This window comes from Brassica napus, chromosome C8 (assembly GCF_020379485.1).
Source record: "Brassica napus cultivar Da-Ae chromosome C8, Da-Ae, whole genome shotgun sequence".
Lineage (NCBI taxonomy): Eukaryota > Viridiplantae > Streptophyta > Magnoliopsida > Brassicales > Brassicaceae > Brassica > Brassica napus.
This window is the reverse complement of record NC_063451.1, coordinates 17,155,898-17,175,592: the sequence shown is the minus strand read 5'-3', so window position 1 is coordinate 17,175,592 and position 19,695 is coordinate 17,155,898. Positions and strand designations below refer to the sequence as shown.

The 19,695-nt window shown below is 40.6% G+C and overlaps 1 long non-coding RNA gene and 1 pseudogene across 1 annotated transcript; both read right to left on the bottom strand.

Moving 5' to 3' along the window:
* Window positions 1–106: 106 nt before the first annotated feature.
* On the bottom strand, window positions 107–4,170 carry LOC125591878 (annotated as a pseudogene).
* A 6,117-nt stretch (window positions 4,171–10,287) lies between these two features.
* Window positions 10,288–17,479, bottom strand: LOC106412776. The gene is made up of 3 exons (XR_007327389.1): window positions 17,202–17,479; window positions 10,879–11,290; window positions 10,288–10,784 (listed from the first exon to the last, which is right to left on the bottom strand). It is a non-coding gene; the product is annotated as an uncharacterized LOC106412776 (long non-coding RNA).
* Window positions 17,480–19,695: the final 2,216 nt, after the last annotated feature.

Genomic DNA, 19,695 nt, shown 5'->3' with positions numbered 1-19,695 from the left:
TCGGAACTTGATTTTCTGCCTTAACCATTTGGCAGATTGGGCACCCAGCTACCCATTTTGCAACATTACGCTTCATTCCAACCCAATGATAGTATCTCTTCAAGTCTCAGTACATCTTATTGGCTCCTAGATGTATCGAAAACTTTGACTGATGTGCCTCCTTTAGGATCTCATCCCGCAATCCTTTGTCGTTAGGAACACACACTCGGCCATTAACCAGAATCGTCCCATTGTTTGAAGTCTGATACTCCGTTTTCTCGTTCTTGGAAGCTTTGATCAGATCTTCATCCTTTTCCTGTGCAAGGTGAACTCGGGACAACAAGTCCGCCTGATCCGCTGCACCAAGACCCAACGGTTCCATTTCGTCAGTCAAGGCAGCTAGTCTTAAGGTTCCAACCATGTGAACTAGTTCCTCCATGTCTTTCTCTGAAGCCGAAGCTACGCTCTTCCGGCTCAAGGCATCCGCGACCAGATTTGCCTTTCCCGGATGGTAGGCAATATCGAAGTCGTAATCCGCAACCAGTTCCATCCAACACCTCTGTCTAAGGTTCAGCTCTGGTTGAGTAAAGATATACTTCAAGCTCTTATGGTCCGTGAAGACTTGGACCTTAGCACCATAGAGATAAGACCGCCATATCTTCAGGGCAAACACGACAGCAGCCATCTCTAAGTCGTGTGTTGGATAGTTCCTTTCGTGTTTCCTTAGCTGTCTAGACGCATACGCGATCACTTTGCCTTGCTGCATCAATACACACCAAAGTCCAACTTTGGATGCATCTGTGTACACCACGTATGGCTCGTTGTCCATTGGAAGAGCCAATACTGGAGTAGTCGTCAACATCATCTTGAGTTTGCTGAGACTCACATCACAGTCTTCTGTCCACACGAACTGAATATCTTTCCCGGTCAACTTTGTCAACGGTTGAGCCATGCTGGCAAATCCCTTAACAAACCGTCGGTAGTATCCAGCCAGTCCGAGAAAGCTCCTGATCTCTGTTGCGTTCCTTGGTCTGGGCCAGTCCGCAATGGCCTTGATCTTCTATTGGTCCACGGACACTCCCTTGTCCGAGACCACATGACCCAAGAAACCAATTTCTCTTTGCCAAAAGCTGCATTTGCTGAGCTTGGCGAACAACTTATGGTCCCGCAGCTTATCCAAAACCATTCTCAGATGGTCCTTGTGCTCTTCCTGATTCTTTGAGTAGATCAAGATGTCGTCTATGAAGACTATAACGAATTCATCCAGGTACTCTCTGAAAACGTTATTCATCATCTTCATAAAGGCTGCAGGGGCGTTGGTCAATCCGAAGGGCATGACCACAAACTCATAGTGGCCGTATCTCGATCTGAAGGCTGTCTTACGGACATCCTCTTCAGCAATCGGAATATGATGGTATCACGAAGCTAAATCAATCTTGGAGAAACAATTAGCACCTTGGAGTTGGTCCAATAACTCGTCAATCCTTGGAAGAGGGTACTTGTTCTTCACTGTGACTCTGTTAATCCCCCTGTAATCAATGCATAGCCTGAAGCTACCATCTTTCTTCTTCACGAACATAACCGGTGCGCCCCAAGGTGAACTGCTTGGGCGCACAAACCCTTTCTCCATCAGTTCATCTAACTGTTTCTTAAGTTCTGCCATTTCAGCCGGAGCCATCCGGTACGGAGCTTTCGAGATTGGCTTTGTGCCCGGCTCAAGCTCAATCGTGAAAGGATCAGAACGGTCCGGTGGTAATCCTGTCAAGGATTTGAACACGTCATCATACTCCTTTACAATCGGAATCCCTTCCAACTCAGCATCAGGTCCGGCTTCCTCAGGTGTGATTGAAGCCAGATAAGCCTCACATCCTTTTTCCAGCATTCTTTCTGCTTGAAGTGCTGAAATGATCAGACTCCCATTGGTCGGTCTGACCCCTTGATAGACAAGCTTTCCATTGCCTATCTCAAACTGAACTCGGCCACGATGACGATCAAGATGTGCCTTGTATTTGCTCAGCCAATCCATTCCAAGGATCACATCATATGATTTCACTGGGCAAACGACCAAGTCGGCTGGCATGTTCACTCCTCCGATCATCACATAGACGTTTCGGATTTTCCCTGAAGTGTACATGATCTGACCACCAGCTGCCCGAACCACTCTTACTTCTTCTTCTGGTTTTTTCTGAAATTCCCCTATTCCAATCATCTCGGGTTGCATAAAACAGTGTAATGCACCAGAATCAAACAGAACATGGGTTGCCACTCCACCCATGACTAAGGTCCCTACATATTCACCCGGAACACTAAGGACCTACTCTACAAGCAAGCAATTTCACACAGAAATTCTTAAGGCAAAGGTGAGAGATAGGATGACTTACCAGTGATCGGACGAGACGTGCTTGGGTCCATTGACTCATCCCCGATTGTGTACACCCGCGGCATGATGGCCTGCCTCTTAGCCGCCGGCTGAGGCCCATCACTCGGACGCTTCCCAGCAGATTGCGCGTCCTTCGGACACTGATTCTTGTAGTGCCCCGTTTCGCCGCAGTTGTAGCACACACGTTCCCCAGCACCCTTGTTCTGGCTCTTTGGCCTTAGATCTTCCTCAGGGCAATCACGCACCTTGTGATCCATACTTCCGCAACGGTGACAAGCTCCCGTAGCAGCACGGCAGACACCAGAGTGCATCTTCTCGCAAGTCGAACACGCACTGCGACCTGTTGCATTCGGCTTGCTGGAAGAGCCAGTCTTCACCGGCTTTTGATTCTTTCCCCCATGCTTACCAGGATGGACATGCACCACTGTGCCAAACACCTTGGCTTCCTCACTGATTCCAGCTTCCTGTTCTGCGGCCTTTTCCACCAGTTCGGCCACAGTATCATAGTTGCGGATCTTACAACGAGTTCGGAGATCAACCCTGAGTCCGCACATGAATTTGCGGACCAAGGAGATTTCCGACTCGGCCTCACGCCCAACATACTTCTTGAGGCTGTTGAATTCCGCTTCATACTCCCTTACAGTCATAGATCCCTGTTCCAGTCTGAGAAAGCTCCCTCGAGATGATCAAATGCTTCCGGCGGAAAATACTTCCCACGGAATTCGGTCTTAAAGTTGGCCCACGTGCATTGCTCAGCACCTATCCGAGCCGCTACACCTCGCCACCAGAGGTGTGCATCACCGTCCAAGTAGTGGACATCAATGTCCTTCTTGTAAGCAAGAGGACAACGGATCAACTTAAAGTTCCGCCCTTTCCTGTCAATCCATTGATCTGCTTCCTTTGGTTTGGAACCACCCGAAAAGAACTTTGTTCCCCGTTTCTGCATGTGGTCCATAACCTTGAGGTAAGACAGATTCCTAACAACGTGTGCCTCCTCTCCATCAGGTACCACGTTCTCCACTTCCTCCGCAACAGGTGGAGCCACTGGAGGTGCCGTCGCAGCAGGCAATCTTGCCAAGACTTGCGCCAAGATAGCTAAAACGGCTTCCAATCCAACCGGAGCAGCAGCAGCTCCAGCAGCAGCACCAGCCGCTGCAGCATTGCTCAAATTCACTGCATTCTGAGCAGCATTCCGAGCCTCTTCCGTACCAGCTTCATTCCTGGCCACGTTGCTCGCAGACCCCTCAGCGGTCTCATTCACAGTCCTTCTTGTGTTACAGTTACTTTTTGCAATCTGAAACAAGATCACAGGCAAGTTAGTCAAAACTAACTTGGGATCAGGACTCGGAACACATAGTTTACCGCGAGACGTCAGGTTTGGAAGGATGGTTTGCCCCAATAACCCACTATACTTAGATTGTCCTAGAACTCGACTCCGCTCTGATACCACTTGAAAGGACCCGACCCATTTTTTCGTAACATCAGTACGAGTCTGGCTCGACTTCCTCGATCAGACTTGGGCCGTTTTCATTTTTTTCTTACTTAGAATTATTTCAGAGTGTTAGTTCTTTTTCAGACAGTCAAGTAAAGCATAATACGATTTGAATAGATAATCTGAGGTTCGAGTTAACAAGTCAGTTCGCTATAGGCCATTACATGTTAATCTCGTCCTATATATACCCAAACCCACCATCCTTCCTTCCTGCCCTTGTCTCGTGTTCAAGTTATGTCCTTACCCTTTCGGGTCTGGTCTTGATCTGCATCCAAACAAGGAGGCATAAGCAAACAACATGCTTAGTGAGAGCGGTCATTCCGTCCCACTCAGCCAAGTAAAGCAATCGAAACAATCAGTCAATAAACCGACATGCTTATCATCAGTCAGTTACTTAGCTGACCCAATCATTCCAAGCCAAAGCGCCATCAGATTCAGTCAAGCCCTAGCAGGCCAATACGGCTCTAGGCGCATGATCTGATCCAGATGCGTCAATGGAAGGAACCGACTGTTCGGACGAAGCCAAAACTTAGCAGATAATTCGAATTAGACAAGCAATCAGTACATAGAACATTCCTATCAATCAGACTACGATTCAGTACGATAGGCTACGGTCACGCACTCACCTTTGTCTTATTTGTTCTGTTTGATTCGGTCTCTTCTAACACCTCTTGAGTGGTTTCCGTCGGATCTTCGATCGTTCAGACAGTCGGATTCACCCCACAGACGATCGTTCTTGACTCGGACTTGATCAATCCAGCCAAATATCAAAAACTCTCCCTTAATCGGACTTTTCTCTCTCTCAGTTTCTCTCTGGTTCTTTCTTCCCCTTTCCGTACAGAAATGGCGAAATAAGACAAAGGAGACGATTAAAATGGGCAGTTGGGCGGTTTAGGCCCGAGAAACTGCCAAGTTAACCATTCCCGCTTATTTTACTCGCGACTCTTAATCCGTAACCGCCACCCCGCGCTCCAAAGCGTTCCAGCGCGAGTTTTTCCCCTTTTCGGACTTTAACTGTTCCCGCCAGTTTTACTTAGACGAAACTCGAGCTAGAGCTGACTGATCCAGTCGACAACCCTAACTGCCTTGTCCGAATTAGACTGATACTACTGAATCAGCTCATCTCAGCTTAGCCGACAGTCTTAACCGCCTTGTCTGATTTCAGACAATCGCTGTCTAGCCGACCAGTTCAACCGTCTTGTCCGAATCCAGCAACACTTGTCCGGATCCGACCATCGCTGCCAGAAAATTTCGTTTTGCCTGGATTTTCATCGAGTTGTCCGAACATCCTAAGTTTCAACAAACCGAACGGCCTGTTCAATAACCCGAGCGTAAGACCGACTGATGGAGCTTTGTTTGGCTCAAAAACAGATCTGTTCCTTGCTTTAATCAGGTACATGGTTTTGCTCTAGTCGCTACTAATCTGGCGCCGATCCAAGTTCTCCCATCCACCCACGGAAAGTCCTTCGAACTCTGATCAGCTCTTTCTAGCATAATCCAATCCATTCAGTACGTTCTCACAGTTCGGCCAGTCAGTCCTCAGATCATCCTAACATCGATCTTCAGAACACGGTCGCTACAGTTTTCCTTTAACGGCGCCGTGACTTACGCAAACAACAGCTGTTTAATGGGCCATCGTAGGCCCATTTAACATTTCCAAATAAGTTAATTTTCCCTAGAGACTTTTTTTTTGACTCAACGATAATTTGTAGGCAGAAAATTAAAAATTGAATTTCCAAAAGTCAAATTTTAACATATTTATAAAATAATCCATATTAATAAATGTATATATAAACCTGCCTCCGCAATCACAAGTCGATCAATAAAAAAGAAGCTCGATTTGCTACAAACTGTTACTAGTAATAATTTTCTGCTATTAGGAATATAACCAATGAGAATAAAATTATAGAAATGACGAGGAATCTTTATTCCATATCATTTTTTTTAACGTTGATTTATTAGGATACTAGGGTCGGTGCGTCCTACGGACGGGATATATTTTACTTGTGATCTATGTTATTATTTTTTATATAATTTTGTAATTTGTGTTTTAGGTTCACATTTGTAAAAGATGCGTATGAGATATACTATTTTATTAATTTAAGATATTGGTTTGTTAATATGTAAATAATTTTTGTTTGACTTCTTGGTTCTATGATATTACCATGATTGAGTTATTATATCATTTTAGTTGAATTTTTTTTAATTATAGCATTTAAAAAAATCACATTTAGTTGATGTCAGTGATTTATTATATATTAACATCTAAATAATTTATTTGTTATATCTCAATTTTAATGTTTGACCCTTTTAAAGTAGGAAGCTTGAGTCCGTGAACTGATCTTTATATTTTGTCTTTTAAATGTTGTTTGGGTTAGTATGACCATTCTTTTTGGTTTTCGTATGTGGCCCTGCAAATTTAATAGTGAATTTTTAGTGGTGGTATGATAGGTAGACGATTTTGAACTTTTTGGAATGTTTTTAGTACTGTAAGTATTAACTTGGAGGTTAAATTAACATTAATTGTGAACTCACTTATTTATAGGCGTAAATCCACAACAATTTGAGATAGGAGATGTATGGAATGAGACGTTTTGGATGAGTGAGTCGGTGATATTAATGAAAACATTAATTGTATTTAATAAATCTAACAGAGAACAGTAACGCCGCAGTTTTTTCTCTGCGGGAAAAAGAAGAAACATGTCATAACTTGAGTCAAATAATGATTTTCGTATAGACCAATTTTAAAAATAATAGTTTTGTTGTATGGCTTATCCTAAGTCAAACTTCTTGGTTTTTTAGCAAGCTCAAATTAAATTTATCCCATTAATTGAAACGCAGCACTTTGGAGTTGACATACACGTGTCGAAACCAGAACACTCGACTTAATGACGTGGCGTTGAGGTGTCTTCACAGGAGAGAGACCAACATTTTTTTATATATATAGATAGATTACAATTATTCCATATCAAATTTAGTGAGAAACAAATCTATTCTATAATTCTCTACCAAAAAAAGAACGAGAGAAATGAAAAGAAAAAATATTCTATATGAATGGAAAAATTGTTACGAATATTAAGGAATACATTGTTCCTAATCATTCCTTGGTCACCATTCATAGCCCGTAGTATCAAGATCCGATACAAGAAAAAGAGAGGTTGAGGACTATGTTCTGATGATGTTAAAAAAAAAAATGTTGCATGTACTGACTAGTTAAGTGCGTGCATGTTAATGATACATTTACAATTGTCTCAGGCTCAATAGTTTAACACCCTCTAAATACAAAAAGCAGAGAAGCTTCAGGTGGCACGCATCGAACCAAGAGAATTCTCTAGTTCAAGGAGAAGCAATAGTCGGTACTTTGCTCATCTATCTATCTATATAAAAGAAGGTTTTATCTCTTCTAGTAAGCCCACCTAAGATGCCATGTTACAAAATCGAGCTCTGTGGGCGTGACACGTGTCCCAGGTGAGCAAAACTCAGTGTTTCATTTAATCTGAGGTTTGTTGGGCTTTCTGTGTGTTTACGTGTTTGGACTCTAGATTTCGATGTTTTTTTGCGGCCCGTATAGTTAGATTTCTTCTCCAACCCTAATTCTACAGACGCGAAGCCATGGAGTTCTGAATCCCTCTTCGTGTTTGGATGGCGTCGTATTATGCCGGCCAGAATGAATCCCCATTAAATTCAGTTCGATGGCGATGTATTTGGCTGTTCGATTCGACTTCTTCAACTCTTCACTGATTTTTTGAATTGCTATCGAAGTGTGCTGGATTCGTGCATCCTCATTGACGATCAAATTAACACCAAATTCTCACTACTCACACGATCTTTCATTCAATGAATGCCCTCATTGAAGCCTTCGCTTGAATCCTCCACTATAAATATGTTAGTTTCCTAGCCAAATTCTAATGACTTCATTCCTCTCAATGACTTTTTTCTTACTTGTTCAGCGACTGTTATAGCGACCTCCGCCCTGTTACTCGCCGATATGGAGACCCACCTTTTTAGCTCCAGCGTCGAAGTGCGTCTCCTCAGATTCTAGGAGGCTCTCCCACTCTCTTTGATCATCTCTCTACCAGCTATATGATTCTACATTGTAATCTGTTTCTGTTTGAGGTTTATCTTTCAACTTTGATTTCTTTTGCAATCTGACTCGAGCTTTCTGATCATTGGAACAATCTTTGTGGATTCCTATTTTCATTTCGATCTCAGCTTAATTCTGAGAAGAGCCTTTTCTAATGGATATTTGCTGCTTATGTAAGCTCATATCTCTTTCAGATGTTATGTATGTTGAAAGAAAGTATATCTTACATTTATCTCCTCACTTATTGTTGATATGTATGAAGATAAAAGATGTGGAGAGATGTCACAAAATATACATTTCTTCAAAGACCAAATGTCAAAGATTGGAGTTTCTCCAAGAGAGTTTCTAGACAAAGAAGTTGATATGGATTTGGATGATGTTGAGGTGAACCCACATGCTTGATTTTGTTTTCTAATTTGTGGGACAGCCATTGCTTCCCGTTTTTTTATCCCTATATTTGATTTCTTCTTTCGTCTTTTCAGGTCAATCTTGGAGAGATAGAAAGTTAGAAACTGAAATTTCCAAAATCAGTGCTAATAATGACAAGCTGCAGCGCTCTCACAATGACCTTGTGGAGTATAAGATCCTTCTTGACAAGGTAATATGTTATCATTTTACTGTATTTGTAGATGCTTCGCCTTATTATTATACAGCGAGCATGATTTGGTTTGTAACTAATTTGACAGCTTTCTGGTTCTGTAAAATATACTATTATACATGATCTTTGCTCAGCACAATTCTTAGTGATTGTACATGAATTTCCATAGTGCAAATTGAATAACTGTTATCTTAAAGCGTTGGATATGTATCTCATGCATTCATGTGTCTGTTGGGTTTTATAGGCTGGTGATTTTTTTTCCTTAAGCCCATAGAAGTCCTACCGGTCAACAGAGTGAGATAGAATCACAAAAAGTGGGTGAAAGACACCTTCGAGACTCATTTGCTGCAGGAGGTGTCCTTTTTAAACAGGAAACTTCTGTTGATCCAACAATCCAAGTCTGTTGAAGTCATGCCGTGATAGAGTTAGCTGTTAGCTACTCTTTTCTAATTCAAGGATTGGGAGGAACCCTTGTTTTAAGATGATGATATGACTGCTACAGTGTGTATGTAGTATGTACGTTGTGTAGTTAGTAATCTGTTATGTATATAATATGTAAACAACTTTCGTGTAGTTTATCTTAAAAAAACACAAAAAGGTCCTCAAGCATGCCATGGACTTTATGATTGACACATCCTAGATATCTTTTTTTTTTATAAATCTCAAAATTTTTATTATGTCTTTTCTTTCTGTTTCCAAAAAATGTTGAGGGTTCTCTAAATCTGTCAAGAACACTTACCAGTTGTAAAGGAGAGTTTTCTTATTCACATTTGATATCATGACAGCACTTATATATAACTACGTAGTATGTAACCTACAGCTATATACACTAAGTTACCGACATATGTATTGGCAAGTACTTAAAGTTAAGGTTACAAACATCCAACTTGAATAGAAAAACACTTAAGATTTTGATAAATAAAAATCTGTAAACCAGCTTCAATTTATAAACAAGCTTTTGCTAACAAATTCATGCTAAAGCACAAGATGCACCATGTATAGTTATTCGATTGCATATTAAATAGGATAAAAATAATCATTATATAGTTAAAATGTGTGAAAATAAAAAGGAACATATATAATTGTGGGCTTATATTAACATTATGTTATCGTGTCATTATTAGTTCTAAAATGAATAGTAAAATACATAGATAAAATTGTTGTAAAACAATTACGAACTTTAACGCTATTTTTAGTTAATAAATTAAAGATTAGAATAAATTTCTATTATTACTTTGTATTATTAATTAATATGATCTTTTATAATGTCATCAAGAAAGTGTCATCTCAATAATCTGTAAAATCGATGCAGTGATTGTTATTACCATAAAAAAATGGAAAAGTTCTTAGAGTTGATTTTACAGTGACTAACAAGTGCCTACACTAATCGATCACTACTCAGTTTCCATACTTTCCGGTTTCAATAATTTCTTATTTTGATAGCTTTACTTTACTACTTTCTTTGCATTCAATATAACATTCAACTTTTAATAAAAAATGCAACTTCAAATAATCACCACTTACATTCTAATATCATGTCGAAAGACTATGATTTCAACATAAAAAGTAATTATTCTTCTAACATACACAAAATATTACCTACTACCCAATCCTTCCGGATCCAAAATATTACAAACCACAAATAACGCACCGGATATGAGATCAAATTTTTGTAAAAGGAAACAACATGAAGACCATTTGAAGTCCTCATAGCATATCAATGCCATAACTCTTAAATATAGAAACATTGTAAATAAGCGAAATATATTTTATCATATATAATTCCTCCTCAGCTAAAACTTTTCAAAAGACAAAAATCAGTATCATACATATCTCTTGCAAATACAAACCTAAAACATAAACCACAAAGTCATACAAAAAAATAATAACTTAGATCACAACTAAAGTATATCACGCCCGTGGGGTGGGCTGATCCTAGTATACCATAATCTACTGCTTCTACTTGGAGTTGTAGTGACCTTAGCATCTCCATACAAAAAAACTAAACCGGTCTCTCTCCCATCGGCTTTGTTCAAGTCATCTGTGAGAGAATGTCTTACACGAGACGAAAGCAAAGGCCTCTCAGGTGTTCTATAAAGATCTCGGGAGCTATGGAAAAAACTCGGTGGCGCTGGAGAGTTAGGGTTACTTGCAGCATCTTCTTCAATATTTCTCCCATTCTTGAGAGTATTCTGTACGCCAAATTCGCAATTGTTCTTGAATATGCCTCAAGAACCGCATGACCAATGTCCTGACAAACGAAGAAAGAAGAAGTGTTGATGTCCAGTAAGTAAAGTATGAGACATGGAGATATAGTTCAGGTTAGTTCTGTTTATGTTTTGTACCTTGCCATACTGAATCTTTGTGGCATAAAGAAACGAGTTAGGACGATTAGGGTATTTGGATTTGATCTGATTTCTAAGCGCTTCTGCTCGGTTCAAGAGTGACTCACTTTCATACAATGGATCTCTAGTGAATGACCACGGTATCCTGACAGGTGATTTACTGTTGCTGGCTTGCTCTGTAAGCCTTTCTTTCCATGAGAATATAGCAGTTTCTAACTTGTTAACTGTCTACAGTGCACTATGTTCGGTCCCCAGCTTGAGAGATGTGATAATATCATCTACTGTGTTGGATTCCACGGCCAACAGTTTGTACAGTTCATCACCGAGGCTGTTCTTTCCAGACTACAACACAAAGACGTCCTTATAATAATACAATGCTCCAACTAGCTTCTTAGAGACGTCCTGTAGTTGTCTTGCAAGCAAAAAATATTATAAAAATGTCATAAACATAAAGTGGAACAAGCTTATGGTAACATATAACTTAAACAAAGACAGGAAAGGCACACTAAAGAAAATAGAGTGTCTGCGTTTACAAATAAAGGAAAAAAACTTATAATCAGCATAGCAAAACCCATCAATAAAACAAGCAAAACTATAGCAATGAACAAGTGAACAAACAAGTATATGAACAAGCAAATCGACAGCAATGAATTTAACTTGTGAAGATAAGAACTTGATGAGCAAGTCTTAGCAATATTCAAATGCTAACCAAAGAAGAACTCAGGTTAAAGTAAGGTTTACTTGGGGTTGAGTTAGCAGACTTTGGACCACAAAGAGAAGGCTTACTATTGGTGTATAGGTCTGAGCACAAAACAGGACCGTTTGTCTCTATGCGTTTGGCCTTATCACAATTGTAAGGGAGAAGTCTTTTGGCGTTTTGTAGCTGCACAAGACCAAGGTTGCTTCATCCATAAATAGTAGCATTGGTTCAGAGAGAGAAAGTAGAGTAGAAGCGAGAGTGTTGAGCACACAAGAAGCACTGTAAGGGTGAGAGAAACAAGATGTAAAGGCATAAGCCTTGGGTAGTTTCTAAGGGGTTTTTACAGAGTGGTTTCCTTAGCCATTCTTAGGAGAATCACTTGTAACCTCTTGTAATCCCTTTGTTCTAGTGGATTCCGAGCATAGTCTCGGCGAGATGTAGCGACCCTCGTTAATGGGCGTGAACTCGTTAAATGTCTGTGTGTTCTCATTCTCTTCTCTCTCACACTCTCTTATCCAAAGCTCTCTCTCTCTGTTTCATTCATCTCAACATAAATCTGTTATGTATCTAAAGTTAACATAACTAGAGTCTTGTCTGTTGAAGGAAATCCTAACAGATTGGTATCAGAGTCTAGGTTTGGCCAAGAAAAGCTCTTGTTTGTGTAAAAGCTTCAAGCTTTATGGTGAAAGGTGCCAGCTTTCTTTAGAAAGCTCCAACTTTCAAAGAAAGGTACAGAAGTTCATGAGAAAAGGTTTAAGCTTTATCTCAAGATACCGTCGGGAAGGACGTTATAGGTTTCTGTCGAATTTTGAGTTCTCGTCAGAGTTTCAGATGGGTTTCAAGAACAGAGAGACATGTGTCAGAGGTGGAGACGTTGCTGCGTCTATGGCTGTGTCAGGTTGAAGACGGACGTTGAGAGCTGTCTGGGTCAACGTCAAAGCACTAGGCGAAAGTTACAGAGGAAGTCGCCGGGTCTCGTTCTGGTAGTCTTTGTCGAGGAGAGACGAAAGAAGAAAAAGGCTCACGGAGGTTCCATGAGCGACGAGACTCAGGGATGGTGGCGTAAGAGTTGTTCTTTGATTCGTCGGAGGAAACGTCGACGACGAGTGACGGTGGTCGGAGGTATCACCATCCTCGGGATTTCTCAGACTTGTTGAGAAGACGTTGAAGAAGATTCTGGATGAAGTTGGATTCACAGTTTCTCTACAAGAGCATCTAGTGGTTGATGTTGGTCGTATCGGAGGTGAAGAGGAACAGAAGTAAATCTGGTCCAAGATAGAGAAGAAATGGTGAAAGGGAAGAGTCTCAAGTCCAAAACGAGACTCTTTCCCGAAGCGACACCGGCTTTCTTCGATGGAGTGAAGTCTGATGAGAAAGACTTCTCTGTTTCCCTCGGTGAAGAAAAGAAACAGATTCGATATGCTAAGAAGAGAAAGATTCAAGTGATTTCAAGGTCACTGAATTTGAAGCAAGAATAGCTGGTTAGAAGATTGTTCTTGATTTGCAGTATTAGAGACTGGTTGAAGGAAGTTAGTATAAGCTAAAGTTCTTTCATAAGTAGCTGATGGTTTCGGATTCTGAAACTCAAAGTGTGTTATTAGAATCGAAACATCAAGCTCAAGACTCAAATTCTGGGAGAAGTAGAGGCTGATTCTGCTGCAATCACAAGGCTTTTGTGATTCTCTGCTTGGAAGTTTCAGGTTTTCTAAAGTTCTGGAAATTCAATGGAATAGAAGACTCTTTGAACACAGAGGTTATGTACTGATTATGCAGGGGATTTCAGAGAAGGGATTTTTCTGTTGTTGTGTTTGATGGTCAAATTAATGTGATATTATCAGTCTCAGAAGGTGTTCAAGTTGAAGTTATTCAGCCTCGGTTACTCATAAGTTCTTGGAACTAAGGGACGCCTTAGAACCTTGAACTATATGAGTGTTATAAGGCTGTATAAATATCAGTAATGGTATGGGTCCTTTCGTTGAAGAATTTGTACGAAGCAACATTTTGGTTCTGAAACTTCAGTGGCTCCATTGAGTCTTGAAAGGGGTTTCTGCTGCAGGATTGGTCTACGTGTGTGAAGCTTTTGTTTCTCGGGAATATGGGGGTCATCAGTTGACTGGTCATTAGAGAATGGAAGCTACATCATTGCTATTTTCAGAGGGATGCAATGATGATTATGCTCTTGGTGCGGTCTGAAAATGTTCTGTTGAACAGAAGGTGTTACCCTGAGGTTCATTGCTATTTTCAGAGGGAATGCAATGAATGTGGCGCTCTTGTAAGCTTGAGTGTGTGCAGAGAAGTGTTTTGAGTTCTTATTTCAAGAAGTGTAAGCTCTTGAAAAGATGAAGATTCATGTTTTCAGCAGATTTGTGTTTTGTGTAACACATGGAATTTTTTCTGCTGGATTGAGTCTTAGTGTATCAAGAGTTCTTGTCTCAGGTGGAGCATTGTTTTCCCAGAAGAATATCTTGTATTGTATCTGAATTTTTCAAGCAATGAAGAAGAATATGATGGTCTAAAGCTTAAGGCATTTGGAGGCGAGCATTGTCATCTTAATGTTACTTGGAATGGGCTATATTACAATCTAGTATCGAGAGTCTTCCTAGCGGTGGAGTTAGGCGGCGTGTCCTGTTTATATTAACAGCGGTACAAGTTTTGTATATGCTACATTTTGGCTAAAGAAGAATACAAGATTTATGATCTCTGAGAGTGAGACATTAGTTGATGGTGAATCAGCATAAGTTGTATCACCATTATGGCATGAAGAATGCTCCATGAGAAGAAAATAAAGACAAGGCGGCTAAAGGTGAAGGTTCTTGGTGGTTCTTCAGTATGGCTGCAAGAGTAATGAAGTTGTGTCATGTTCTGTGACACGTAGTCTCAAGCAAGAAGCCACGGTGATTCATTCTACTATATGATATCACATAAGTGAATCAAAGAAGAGTAGATATTGATGTTAACTCTGGACGGTGAGTTGTGTTAGCAAAGGAATGGAGACTTCTACGTGGTTTTATATTCCAGCAAAAGTAATTGTTATTAAAGTTGGGGCTATGCTTAGAAGAATCTCAGATCATGTCGGATGGTCAATGATCTAAGAACTATTTTGCTATCTCAGAAGGGAAGAGTTAACAGATGTTATATTCACCATGGAACAAGGTTCATGCTTATTTGGCATGAAAAGAAACCAAGACAGGAGGTTATCAACGGGTTCTCAGCTCTAACGGTGGTTTAATCTGATGGCTAGAGTTGATTGCAGTTTTGTTTGAAGCTGGTCGTTGGTAAGGAAAGACAGAAACAGTTGCAGGGTTTTCTGAGAAAAGTCAGAAACGACACTAAGGTACAGGTTGGAGATAAAGTCATTGAAGTGTATTCATTGAGTTCTATAAAGAAGAAGATAAAAGAGACAGATGCAAGCGTGCATGAACTGTTTCATGATTGCTCACTTCAAAGAGTTGGCGCTGCTGTGTATCTAGCCTGATACATAACTTATCTCACTGATGGTGTTTGCAACAAAGAGTCCTAGAGAAGATGCAAATGCAGAGGATGAAGCTGCTTGTGGAAGACATACATCAAACAGTTATTTTGAAGATGTCTTATTGCATCAAGGGAAGAGAAGATTATGTAAGTATCTTCTTGGTCATCACTTACAAGTTAGTGAAGTGGTAAATTCATCAATTTCAGAAGCAGGCCTAAGTAGTATTAACTATGAAGGAGGCGTTTCGTATCCAAGATCAGAAGTTGTTGATGGTGAAGATCAAATTCGTTTTTTGGTGAATCTGCATATTTGTAAAGGTGTTGCAGGTTGTTGTTACAGCAGAAATATGCATCATGAGCTCTAGAATTGATGTGGAATGGCTGTACAGAAGGGTCTCGTGTGTATCACAGTGTATTGGTGATGAGAGACAAGCTTTAAGGCTGCTGGTAGTGGTTAAAATCTGCTGGTGGATGCTATGTTTTTCGACAGGAACTTTTGACAAGCGAAGTGTTCAAGTTCGGTTGGTTTGTTAAACAGGTTGATGTAAAGGGATAATATCAGTTGTGAAGTGAATTCTCAACAAGCTATAGAGATTGTTTACATGGTTGAAGGGCTTCAAGTTTGGAAGCAAAAGAGGTTTTGTTTTCTGCAGTTGGTTCAAGTATTTATTGGTTCTTATCTCAGTGCACATGAGTTTGAAGTAATGGCTAGCAAGGGAATCTGGTTTTGCAGAGAAACAAGTGTGTTTTTCCAGTCACTGTAATGGCTCATGAGTATGAACAGAAGCTATGTGAAGGTTATGTGATTGGAAGGGTCTTAAGCCGTAAAGCTTAAGGATAATTCTGTTGAAGATAATCAGTTTTGGAATTTAAATTTGTTGGTGGAGCTATAAATGCATCAAGAAGTGATCATCAAGAGTTGAGCTCGCTCGATACACAATTTGTATCAAAGCTGGTTTTCACAACTCTTGTGATTTACGAATGCTCAGATAGTTCAGGATCAGAGACATGAATGGTCACAGTTGCAGAAGGTTATAGCAAGTTTATGGTGTTTAAAAAGCTGATTATCAAGGCTGAGTAAGTATACTCAGGAACTGAGACTGGAATCCAAGAATCTAGAACAAAGGAGGAACTCAAGTTATCTCTCTCTCAAGTATGTGCAGGCTGTTGTGGTTGATCATCATGTTCTTAGGTGGAGATTTGTGAAAATAGGAACTTGATGAGCAAGTCTTAGCAACATTCAAATGCTAACCGAAGAAGAACTCAGGTTAAATTATGGTTTACTTAGGGTTGAGTTAGCAGACTTTGGACCACAAAGAGAAGGCTTACTATTGGTGTATAGGTCTGAGCACAAAACAGGACCGTTTGTCTCTATGCGTTTGGCCTTATCACAATTGTAAGGGAGAAGTCTTTTGGCGTTTTGTAGCTGCACAAGACCAAGGTTGCTTCATCCATAAATAGTAGCATTGGTCTAGAGAGAGAAAGTAGAGTAGAAGCGAGAGTGTTGAGCACACAAGAAGCACTGTAAGGGTGAGAGAAACAAGATGTAAAGGCATAAGCCTTGGGTAGTTTCTAAGGGGTTTTTACAGAGTGGTTTCCTTAGCCATTCTTAGGAGAATCACTTGTAACCTCTTGTAATCCCTTTGTTCTAGTGGATTCCGAGCATAGTCTCGGCGAGATGTAGCGACCCTCGTTAATGGGCGTGAACTCGTTAAATGTCTGTGTGTTCTCATTCTCTTCTCTCTCACACTCTCTTATCCAAAGCTCTCTCTCTCTGTTTCATTCATCTCAACATAAATCTGTTATGTATCTAAAGTTAACACAACTAGAGTCTTGTCTGTTGAAGGAAATCCTAACATAACTTATCACAAGCAGACCCATCTTATCACAAGTGAACAAACAAGTATATGAACAAGCAAATCGACAGCAATGAATTTAACTTATCACAAGCAGACCCATCTTCAAAACAAGTGATTTAACTCCATGAATCTATGAAGTAAAATGAACATATCTCAAATCTCATAAAACCCATCTCAGATCACAAAAAAAATCATCTCAGATCAGAAAAAAAACCTAATCTCAGATTACAAAACCCAACTCGGATCTCAAACAAAATCAACAATATGAGCAAATCCAAAGGATGGAGACTGACCGTAAGAGAAGTGGAGAACGGACGGAGGAGAAGACTTCTCCGAGAAGTGGAGAACAGAGGAGAAGTGGAGAACGGACGGAGGAGAAGTGGAGACGAGAGACGACCAGAGAGATGAATGGAGAACGGAGAGACTGTGGAGAAATCAATGGAACTTGGTCTCAGAGAGCTTCGTCGCAACCTGAATCGCCAAAGGAGTCGCCGAAAACTCGTGAAAGAGATGAAATGAACTTTTTCGCTTCCCCCCCCCCCCCCCCCCCCCCCCAACTTTGAAAATCCTTGAATTTTTTTTAATTGGGCCCCTAATGTTCATATTAACCAAATCCACAAACACCTATAGATTAATTGGTTTCCAAATTTTGACCATTTAAAGCCCATTTGAAAATATGAGTATAACTGATGGAAGCCCAAATATATTTGGACATGGACTCCCATTGGACAGCCCGCCCATTTTGCAGCTCTAACAAAGAGTTTAGCCAGAGTCAGAGCCGGCCCTGGCCCAAAGCTGATGAAGCATGAGCTTCTGGCCGTCAATAAATAAGTAAACTTTCGGCCACATATTTGTTAAAATATGTGTTAGTCTAGTGGTTTAGTACGGCTGTCAACTTGCATCCCCAGGCCAGGTTCGAAGCTCCCCTCCTACATTTTGGCCACATTTTTTGTTTTGGCTTCTAGCCTTTAGATATGTAGGACCGGTTCTGGACAGAGTTGTTTTCCAATGACAAAGGTTAAAGAAAGCAAAGCTTACTTTGGGTATAGCTTCCTTGATAATGGCAGGTACTGGCATTTCAAGAAGAACGTTTTCGTTTATGGACTTTGTAGCTTTGAAGACTTTATAAACTACTTTGCCCTTGTCTAGCAGTTTCTTCCTTGCTGAGTTAGAGAGACCAGGTTTAGGTACTTGTGGCGATGGAAGCCACCATCGCTTGCTCTCGCTTGTAGTCCTGTTTTGTCCCTTCAGCTCTACTGCCGGTTCCTGAACACCAAAACTATGTGTTCACCATTGAGTCCAGTATCTCATGTGAATCTTGCAATGATCAGAGGAAAAAACAAAGTGTAACGAAAAAGTAGATTAAAAGATAAGCATACACCCTTACCATTAGCATTGAGTCCAGTTTTTGAAGAGCTGGGAGATTCATATGAATGTCTGCACGAGCTTTCGGGGTCATAATCTGTTGGAACAACAAGTTTAGTTAATGTGGAGTAGTCATGGGTGTAGATCCTAAAATCTACACTAAGTATTTAGTAGTGATCGGGAGTTTAATCAAGGGAAGATAAATGATGTAGGAAACGATATCCTCAGAACACAACGATATAATCAGGTATGAGTCGGCGAAAATGGACTATATTCGCAGGTTGAATATCATAGAGATATCGGGAGAAAGAAGGATCATGACTGTACTCGAGGTCGAGCTGCCTACGTACACGTCAAGGGATTAAGTCTAAACATAGTTCGATTATAATCATCTCAAAAAGAGATGTCGGGTTTGTCGATCTCTCGAGAATGAGATGGTTTTGTTATCTCGATCAATACGTCGGGCTACGTTGGTATTCAGCGTGATATCGATCTCGTCATATCGAGCTAGTCGTCGGTTTAGTTGTCTTATGTGGAACATTGGCTTTGCTGGTCTCGAATCGTCTATGAATGGATTACGAGTTCTTAGGAGTTCGGGATGCTTACGTGCGATCTCGTTAGGTCAAACATCGTATGAAGAGCTCTCGTCCTTCATCAATCATGGAAGCGCATTGTCGCGACGTAAAGTTTTACGTCTCTATAACTCATCTCCTTGTTAACGCGTCTTGGGCGATGAAGGACTTCGGTCTGATCAAATACATGGCCGTAATTGATGTGTCGTCTCTGTTATTTTCCTAGTTAGAAGAGTTTGCTATCCTTTGTCGAGCTCGGAAGGGAATCCCCTTCTAAGAGTAATGGCTTTGTCTTTTTATATGACTTTCAAGCTGTTGCACGTGCTCCACTATCCTTACTTTGACTTCCTTTTACGTTTGTTACGAAGCAGATATTTCAGGAGACTTATAACTAAACATCATTTACTCAATATTTGATAAAATACACACCGAGAATAGTGGGAGAGATTTAGTGAGAAATTTGGGTCCAACATTTGTCCCCCCCAGTCGTTCAAGTGAGTTGACGAGGATGGAGGATGGAAAAGCCTTTCAATATCTGAAACAGAGATATGATTCCTAGTTGGTTCTTCTCTATAGAATTCACGAAGTCTTTTGCCATTTGATAGCGAGATCGTGCAAGAGTGATTGCATGAAGCGTTTGATCTTGGCTTGTTTGTCGTGATCGGAACATGAGTTTGATCTGAGCTACTATATGCATTGCACCAAGTCACTTGAGGTCCGTTTGATCATTACATGACCGACTTACTTTATGTACATGGGTCCAGACGAGATTTCAATGGAATTTATTGAAAACGCTGCGAAAAAGATGAGAGTTGGATACTGTGCAGGTAGTGGGTTGAGCTTGTCAACG